This window comes from Gossypium arboreum, chromosome 6, assembly GCF_025698485.1.
Source record: "Gossypium arboreum isolate Shixiya-1 chromosome 6, ASM2569848v2, whole genome shotgun sequence".
NCBI classification, from domain to species: Eukaryota; Viridiplantae; Streptophyta; class Magnoliopsida; order Malvales; family Malvaceae; genus Gossypium; species Gossypium arboreum.
Genome location: NC_069075.1, coordinates 5,448,064 through 5,457,505, shown reverse-complemented (window position 1 = coordinate 5,457,505; position 9,442 = coordinate 5,448,064). Strand labels below are relative to the sequence as shown.

The following is a 9,442-nucleotide window of genomic DNA, read 5'->3' as shown; positions in this document are numbered from 1 at the left end:
CTGGGCCGGGTTTGGGGTGTTACAAAGCATATGATGAATAAATATAGAATTGAAGTTTTAATTTTGATGTATGATGATTTTATCAAGTAAAATTGATGGAAATTGATTTTAGGACCTAATTATGAAAGAGTTTGGAATTAAGGTCTAGTGCTAAAGTTCTAATTTTCAGGGGTTATGAAGTAGTTTAAAATGATAGACTAAATTATTTATTGAGAAAAAAATTATCTCAATTGAGGGGTTAATTGAGCAAGGACTGAATTGTATGAATTGTGAAATTTAGGGTAAAATGAAAATTAACATTTTGCATTAAAACTGTTTTGGACAGCAGCAGTAGCCTAACTTTGAAAAATCACCAAAAATTGTAGAAATCAAATTAGAGGATGAATAAAATATTAAATTAAATCTTATTGAGTCTAGTTTCTTATAGAGAAATGATGTAAGCAATGGAATTTTAAATCATAAGATATAATAAATTTTATGAGACAAGGTCAGAATGAGTTCAGGTTCCCCTATTCTGACTTTGGAAAAACATCAAAAATTGAAAAAAAAATAATTAGAGGCTTAAATTTATATTTTTATAATCTTGAATTAGTCTATTTTTAAGAGAAACAAACAAAAACATTATTCGAATTCCATACGAGGAGATAATTAATTTTTAGTAAAGAAGGGTCGGAACTGTCAGATAGCAGAACAAGGGTGAATTTAAAGAATAAACTGTACTTATTGGTTAAACCAAAAATTCTGAAAATTTTATGGTAAGAAGATACGTGAGTCTAGTTTCAGCAAAAATTAGCGAATCTTAATCCGGAATTCTGTAGCTCAAGATAAAAATAATTTAGTGACTATGATACAGATGGACAGCTTGAATATTCATATAAGTAATTAAATAGTAAAAATTATAGATAATGTTACTTACAAGTGTGTTATATACATCAAGGATGTGGAATGTAGAGGAGGAGGAGGAAAATATATGAGTGACTTATGCATAAATTGATCACATGCTCGATTATATTTGGTAAATGTTAAACTTTGTTAAAATGAAAATGTTATATATGTAAAAGAATAATTTGAATATTTGATATTGCCTAATAAATGACTATCCAATATTGCTTAGTAAATGTCAAGCCAAATATATATATATATATATATATATATATATATTATAAGTGGAATATGTGTGAAAGAATGTGGTAAGTATTTTCATGTTATTATTGAGCTCATTCACATGAATCATCATTTGAAATTGTGATAGATAGGAAGAAATAATGAATGGCATGCTTATGAATAGTTATATGTATTTATCTGAAACACAAGAAAATGATGGTTATATATTTGATATATGGAGACATGAGACTATGATATATGAACATGGAATATATTTTATAAATGTGTTCATTCATAATTATAGAATTGTGCAACTCAAGTGTACTATTTGTATAAAGATAGTATTTCAAATGATTTGATGAGTAAAGCTACAATGTGAGATAGTCTCAAATCAAGAAAATTGTTATGAAAGCGTATTTAAAATACATAGATATGATTGTTATAAGTTATGGGAATAAATGATGTATAAAAGTATATGCATATGAGAAATTTAATGAAAGTTGAGCCCATACATGTTTATTGATATTTATATGAATTATATGACTAACAATGTCATAAGAATAGGTATTAAGGCTCATGATCAATTTGAATAATTATGCTTTGCATAATTATGTTGAATATAGAGAAGCGGTAAGTTAATACCATGTTATACGAATTTATTAAATATTACATGTTTACTTTGTTTTACTTTTTCTCCTAATTAATAATGATTCGATAAGCTCCGAAAATGCCTCGTACCCTGTTCCGATGACGGATACGGATAGGGGGTGTTACAAGGAGCATCAAATTCACTAATTCTCATCATAAATCATCTAAAAATATGCTAAGCATGGAGTTTAAATATTCTACTTTTATGGTTTATCAAATATCCCCACACTTAAACATTTGCTTGTCCTCAAGCAAAGTCCTCAACTCACAATTAAAATTAAACTTTTTCAATTCATAATTCTCATCAATAATATTTTATCATAATTTACAAATAATTACACATTGATAATTCAACTAAAAGACCACTAAAGATTCAAACAATCCAAGTCAAACATTTTTTTAAAGCATAAGAACATAGGTATTTCCCCTTATCTAAGTAAGTACCTTTAATTCAAAACCACTAAAGATTCACTCAAATCACTCAAAGTGTTTAAGGTTTAAAAATTAAGCTCTCAAAAGTCAAACATGAAAAGTTATTGCCATAGGCTTGCATGAAAATCAAATCTCCACCACTATAAAATGAGATGATACACAAATCAAAAGGTCTATACAGGGTTGTAATGGGGCTCTGTATAAAGGTGTGGATAAAGGCTAAAAAGAAAGTTAGAATCGAGATCGAATTGATCAATTACCTAACTAGAAAAATAAGCTAATGCTGAATAATTACATCAACCGAAATTATTAAAGAATAACACGAGCTTCTTCACAGAATATGAAATTAACTATTTAAGCTCGGAACAAAGAAACAATAATAATCAACATATATGAATATATATATTTTTGACTTTTTTTTGACATTTTCTTTTTTGAATGAATAATGAGATAAAATTAAACAACTAAAATAACAAAATATAGTTAGGCAACTAACCAAATCAAATCTCGACAAAAATGGAGTCAATAAAAAAGGAACAACAAATCAAAAAAATGAGTCACAAGTTAATATTGATAGGTGAATCAAGAAACGATTTGTTAGGCTCAAAGGAGTTCACTAATGGTTAATTATGAAGGTAGGCTTTTTATGGGATAAGTGGGTTAAAACCTAGGTGCCTTTATCATCTCATTATATCAAATCAAATGTGTGATCATGACATGTATAATTGAAGCAAGTTCTAGAATAACAAATCAATATTGACACACTCATAACCAAAAATAAAGTGAGAAAGAAAAGTGTATGCTCTAAAGGCTCAAAGTCTTACAAAAATTATGGTTTTTGATGTCAATCTTACAAATTTCAAACCTCAAGGTAATATCTCAATTTAGGGAAACAACCTAAAAAATTTTAATTCTGAAAATAGACTTATCATGCTTGATTCTCTAATGTCTTAAAGTTTAAACAATCAATGCACAATTACCTATGAATTTAATCTAAAACACATCAATGATAATCATAAATCAATAAGACTTCATTCTAATAGTAATGTGAGAAAATTACTTAAACACAAGTCATAATTCAGGGGTTTTCTAATAATTCTATAGATAACCTCCCCACACTTAAGATGTACATTTTCCTCAATGTACAAACACATATAATCACAGTATAAACATAATATCATAAGAGAGGGAGAAAACTGAAACTGCCCTGAATATTGGATGAAATCTTCAGAATAGTGAAAAGCGGAATTGCAGTCAAATCTAAATGTAACTCATGATTCCGAGCAAACTAATAAGAAAATAAACACAAATAATAAAGAAGATTAAGGGTTATAACTCAATTAGAAACAACCATAAATATTTCAAAAGATAATAATGAAAATAAGTTGAAGAATAATAAAATAATAAAATAACTAAAACAAAATTAAAGAGAAAGATAAATAATACTAATAATAATAAACAAAAATAATAATAAACTCAATGATATCAATAAACTTAAAGGTAATTGTAATGATAATAGTAAAAAATACGAAAAAAGAAAAAAATAGAAATAGCAAAATTAAAATTAAAATATATAAAAATTAAAATTAAAAATTTAAAAATATAAGTATAATAATAATTAATTAATTAATTAGTAAAATAAAAATAAATAATATTACAATTAAAAATAAATAAAATAAAATAAAATTGGGGTGATTAACCCAGTTCTCACATGGCCATAGACATGCCCGTGTGTCCAGGCTGTGTGGGTCACATGGCCATGTCGCCAGGCCGTGTGTGTTTTTCTTCGCTTCTCCCATGCCCATGTGAGATCCCACATGCTCGTGCGGCCAAGCCGTGTGCTCCACACACCCGTGTGGCAAGGTCGTGTAACTCTCTAACTTTGAAAAAAATTAGCTCCAGGTTTCACACGGCCTAGGACACACCCGTGTGTCCAGGCCGTGTGGGTCACATGACCATGTCGTCAGGCTGTGTGTGTTTTTCTTCACTTCTCTCACGCCCATGTGAGATCCCACACGCCCGTGTGGCCAGGCCGTGTGCTCCACACACCCGTATGGCCAAGCCATGTGGGTCAAAAAGAAACTTTTTTTTTAGATTTTTTTAGATTTTGAAAATTAATTAATTTTAAAAAATTCATGAAATAATGTTAAGAAAATTAACAGTGTTTCATGAAATAATGTTAAGAAAATTAACAGTGTTAACACTTGGGTTGCCTCCCGAGAAGCACTTATTTAAAGTCTAAGCTCGACTTACCTTGTATTCGCACAGTTACGGTGGTTCATGGAGTCGAAATTCCTCTTTCTCACTTTCAATTCTATTATCAACATAAGGTTTTAGCCGAGTAATATTTACCTTAAAAGTGCCAAATTTAGAATGATTTACCTCGACTGTACCATATGGGAAAATATTCAGTACCGTAAAAGGAGTTACTCTGTTTGCATTATGCTCCGAAGTGGAGATTCGAGGGTCCGTTTTATCCAACAATACCTGATCGCCAATCTTAAATTGATTCGTTCATCCTTAAGCTCGTGATGGAGTCGCTTTGGTTCATCGTGTATTCTAGGTTTCTTCTTGACGTGTGTCCGCCATTCATTTAGTTCATCGATTTGCAATCTTCTTTCTTCATGATTTGTTCTGTTTTTGTTATGTAAATTGGACTGCGGCTCTGTCACATTTTTCTGAGGAGTTTCCTGCAAAGAATGTTGAGCCACAAGGTTATTAACATTAACAGAGCTCGTAATATCATCTCGATCACTAGATATTCTAACAAAATCATGAGCTTGGAGTTTAATCGTGTCATCACCTATACGAAGTATTAACTCACCTGTATCAACATCTATGATAGTTCTAGCAATTGCTAAAAAGGGTCGTCCTAAAATTCATGAATTTATCAATTTTGACAAGTACATCTTCAACAATAACCCTAGGAAATCTAATTGTTCTATCTGCCAATTGAATTCTTATCCTAGTTTGTTTAGGTTTTCCAAGACCTAGTTGCTTAACTATTTTGTAGGGCATGACATTAATACTAGCCCCTAAATCAGGCAATGCATTATTAACACTTAAACTACTAATTAAATAAGGAATAGTAAAACTCCCTGGATTTTTCAATTTGTTGGGTAGTTTATTCTGCAAAATGGCTTAGGACACTGCATTTAGCTCCACATGCGACGAATCATCTAACTTTCGCTTATTTGCTAAAAGGTCCTTTAAAAATTTAATGGAATTTGGCATTAGCGAAAAAGCTTCAATAAATGGTAAGTTAATATGCAATTTTTTCAACAATTTAAGGAATTTATAGAATTGTTCGTTTGTGTGGTCTTTCCTTGTCGCGTTTGGATATGACACATGAGGTTTATATTCCTTAATGACTGGTTTTTACTTGTTGTGGCTTACCTCAACCTTACCTTTACCTACCAAATCTTCTTGTCTCAATTTTGGTTCATCTTCAACTAACCCTTCTTCATCTCGAACAGTAATTATATGAAGTTGTTCCCTTGGGTTAGTTTCGTCGGTAAGCTACCTTGTGGTCATTCTAAAATCATCTTGGTGAGTTGACCAATTTGATTTTTGAGTCCTTGAATCAACGCTTGCTGATTTTTTAGTGCAGTTTCGGTGTTTTGGAAGCGAGTTTTTAACACTGAGATGAATTTCGTTAGCATCTTCTCAAGATTCAGCTTCTTTTCCTGCTGGTAAGGTGGTTGTTGGAAACATGGAGAGGGTTGCGGTTTTTGATGTCCTTGACCACTCCACGAGAAATTGGGGTGGTTCCTTCAACTTGCATTATAAATGTTACTATATGGATTATTCTGAGGTCTAGAATTATTACCCATATAGTGGATCTGTTCGTTCTCTAAACTAGTGTTGTAGGATGGATATTCTATATTGTTCATTCCTCCTCCATTCGTATCGCACTGTATTACCGGATGTACCTGCGTGAAACACATAAACCATCAATCTTTTTATTTAAGAGCTCTACCTGGTTTGATAACATGGTAACTGCGTCAAGGTTGAAAACACCGGCTGCTTTATCAGGCTTTGTCCTCATGACTTGCCACTGATAGTTATTCAGTGACATATTTTTTATGAACTCATAAGCCTCATTAGGTGTTTTATTATTTATGGTACCATCGGTAGCTGCATTGATCGTCTGCCTAGTTGAGGGGTTCAAACCATTATGAAAAGTCTGAACCTGTAACCATAGAGGTAACCCATGGTGAGGGCACCTTCTCAATAAGTCCTTATACATTACCCATGCGTCATATAAAGTCTCTAAATCCATTTGCACAAAGGACGAGATGTCGTTCCTCAACTTAGCTGTCTTAGCTGGTGGGAAATATTTCAATAAAAATTTCTCGGTCATTTGATCCAAAGTTGTGATAGACCCTCGTGGCAAGGAGTTCAACCACTGCTTAGCCTTATTTCTCAACGAGAAGGGGAATAATCATAAGCGAATGGCGTCGTCAAAAACGCTATTTATCTTGAAAGTATCACAAAACTCTAAAAAATTGGCCAAATGAGTATTTATGTCTTTATCCTACAAACCATTAAACTGAACAAACTGTTGAATCATTTGAATAGTGTTACGTTTCAGTTCAAAATTATTTTCAGCAATGGCAGGTCTAACAATACTCGATTCAGCCCCAGTGAGAGTGGGCTTAGCATAATCATACATAGTACGAGGAGCAGGATTTTGATTTACAGCAATTGTGGCAACCACAGGAGGTAGCGGATTATTCTCATTTTCAACCATCTCCTCAGTAATATTAGTATCGTCCTCTTGCCCTTCCCCTATATACTATAGACTTCGCCTTATTTCTCTACGATTTCTGCAAGTTATGCTTTCAATTTCACTATAAAAAAGTAGAGGTCCTGATGGGTTTTTTCTAGTCATAAACTATAAGAACCTGCTGCTGTATCTATCGCACCATGTATGATATCATAAGGAAGACTCTTAGCCTTAACCTTAGACGGTTTAGGCATGTTGGGATTTACTGGTGTCGTCATATGCTCAGCACCAAATTGTTCTTTCTCTTTTTCAATGAGACCACTACTGTGGCACGAATCTGATAGGATTGTGAAGCTTGCTCCTTCTGGTAGCTGGTTAACAAAACGCATGAAGTCCACATCTGCAGAAACCATGTATATATATATAGGGTATGAATATGTATATTGCTAAAATAAATATATAAATTCAAACAAAAACCTACCAGTGATAAGATATAAGCACAGACCACGATTGCTTCATCTTGCTTGAAAGGCTGGCCAGGTTGAAAGATTGGAATGCGTGTTCCATGCCCACTGAAGTAGAAAAATAGGACACCTCCTCCTTTACAATTGCACGCCATTCTATTAAGTGCATCCCTAATGTTATTTTCACACACTAACTTATTTTTTATTTCATTTAAAGTAAATCAAAGGTTGAAAGTCAAGTCAACTACATCTATGATTTTTTATTTATTTTTATGTCATCTAAAGTAAACCCAATCTAAAATAATGTTGAAGTTAAGTCAATTAGATCTATGATTTTTATTCAATTAGTTAGATCTATTAATTTGATGAAAAATAAAATAAAATTTTAAAATTTTAATTTTAAATAAGTATTAAAAATATTAATAATTGTGAAGGTGGTACCTAAAATCCTAAAATTTTTAAATAGTTTAGTGATCCACTTCTAACACTTTTTTCAAAAAATTGAGTGTCAAAAGTATAAACTTTCTAATATTTGAGTGACTTTCGGTGTAATTTACCCTATGATGAATATGAGTTAAGGACCACATTAGACATCCATTAGCAACTTAATGGTCCAATGACTTAAATTATAACTTTCGAATAGTTCGATGATTAATTTGTAACTTTTTAAATTAAATGACCAAAGTATAAATTTACTAATAGTTGAGTGACCTTTAGTGTAGTTTAACTTTCCTTATTTGACTTAAAAAATCAAATACAAGATGGACTTTTCCACGATAGGCCAACATCAACAATGTGGAAATAGCACAGTCCACACCTATAATTATTGATACCGAAGGAAGAAGAAATCAATGACTAAATGAAAGGAATACGATAAAAAAAAAAGTTAATAATTGGACCCATGTGATGGTATGATGGTAATGACTAATTGTCCCAGATGTGGCTTTTTTTCAGGTCGTGTTAATTACGTTTGTTGTTCGGGTTTTGTTTTTTTATTGTAATTCACCAAAAAAGAAAAAGTTAACATTTTGTTTTTAGGTTTGTATATTTGTTAAGAAAAACCAGTGACTAAATGGCTTAGGGACAATTAAAATTATAAAGGCAATACTATTTTGATTATGTTTTTATAGATGTAATTTAGTATTACTTTATTCTTTAGCCGAAAAAGATGTTATTATTATTATTATTATTATTATTATTATTATTATTATGATTCAATCTGGTGTAGCTTCTAGAGATGACAATAAAGTCAGGTGAAAGTAGATATTGCTAAATCTATTACTGCTCCATCACTTGCATGTTGTATACATTCATCCCGTCCCATTTCATTCGAAGCGAAGCAATTCAAAATCTATTAGACAATTTGAGTTTTGTCATATCTAAAAACTTCAATCCGAGTTCATAATTAAATATTGAGTTTAGATGGTAATTTGTTTTCCAAACTTTTTGATGCCGTGTTCTTCAACATGCCTATGAACGTTTTCATTATTTGCCTCTTAGAAAACTACAAATAAGTTGTTTATACTATGTGAAGTAGTTTTAAAACTGTTTCGTTTTTTATCTATCTGTTATTTATATGGTGTAGGCGAAAAATATGTTATGTGTTTGTTTTTATAAAAAGAGTCAAATTTCAACAATTATTTTTAATCACCATTATCAAATGTATTTATTAATTTCACGTAAATATTTTTCATGTTTATCATTAAATATTATTATAATTGTTTCATGTTACTTAACTTATTTTCATATTTTTCAACTTAATATTATAATTTACTATAGCTAACAATAATTAAAAATACATGATTTAAAATTAATTAAAAATTAAATACGTATAATCACAAGCATGTGACATTAAAAACTAATTTAGAAGAAATATACCAAATAAATTTTATAATTTAAATTAAATATTTAATTTTTAACACTTACATTTTTATTTATCAAACAACTTTTAAGTCTAACCTAATTCAAACCAAGGAAACTTATTTGGAATTTATGTTAGGAATTAAATAAAAAGAGATAAATATTTTCACTTCAAACTTATTCAGTTTAATTACCAAAACTCCAA

The 9,442-nt window shown here is 30.7% G+C and overlaps 1 non-coding gene across 1 annotated transcript; it reads left to right on the top strand.

Moving 5' to 3' along the window:
- The first annotated feature begins 6,392 nt into the window (after nt 1–6,392).
- LOC128294516 (small nucleolar RNA R71) lies at nt 6,393–6,499 on the top strand. Its single transcript, XR_008284825.1, has one exon. It is a non-coding gene; the product is annotated as a small nucleolar RNA R71 (small nucleolar RNA).
- The last annotated feature ends 2,943 nt before the right edge of the window (nt 6,500–9,442 follow it).